Source organism: Penaeus monodon, chromosome 27 (assembly GCF_015228065.2).
Source record: "Penaeus monodon isolate SGIC_2016 chromosome 27, NSTDA_Pmon_1, whole genome shotgun sequence".
NCBI classification, from domain to species: Eukaryota; Metazoa; Arthropoda; class Malacostraca; order Decapoda; family Penaeidae; genus Penaeus; species Penaeus monodon.
The window spans coordinates 14,503,030-14,503,357 of NC_051412.1; the positions used below are offsets into that span (position 1 = coordinate 14,503,030).

At 37.5% G+C, this 328-nt stretch overlaps 1 protein-coding gene and 1 long non-coding RNA gene across 3 annotated transcripts in view; both read right to left on the minus strand.

Annotated features, from left to right (window-relative positions):
• LOC119590599 (nostrin-like) overlaps positions 1-328 on the minus strand; it is a 116,570-nt gene that overhangs the window by 92,399 nt on the left and 23,843 nt on the right. The gene's annotated exons all lie outside the window — the stretch shown is intronic.
• LOC119590600 overlaps positions 226-328 on the minus strand; it is a 3,599-nt gene continuing 3,496 nt past the window's right edge. The window contains exon 2 of the long non-coding RNA XR_005230272.1: positions 226-294. This is a non-coding gene — a long non-coding RNA (uncharacterized LOC119590600). The remainder of the gene's footprint in view (positions 295-328) is intronic.

The window sequence follows — 328 nt, forward strand, 5'->3', positions numbered from 1 at the left end:
TTATTCCATTGCTTCACTAATTTCCGAGTCTCTGGTTTATTATTTTCTTCCTCTCTCTCTTTCTATTTCCATCCGATTCTCCGATTTGGGTGAAGCATTGTGCATATATATTTCACATTTTCTTTCGTTACTTTCTGCCACGAGATGTCATTTCGGTTGTCGTTATTAATCCGAGATGCCAGCGATTCGCTCACGATCAGTCGTATTTCGCAGTAAGTGGTTTTTTGTGTGTGTGTTCGTTATTCGTTGTATTTCGCAGTTCACAGTGCACGGGGAAATATACAGTGACAAAACCTAAAGAAAACGAATAAATAAATAACTATAACTA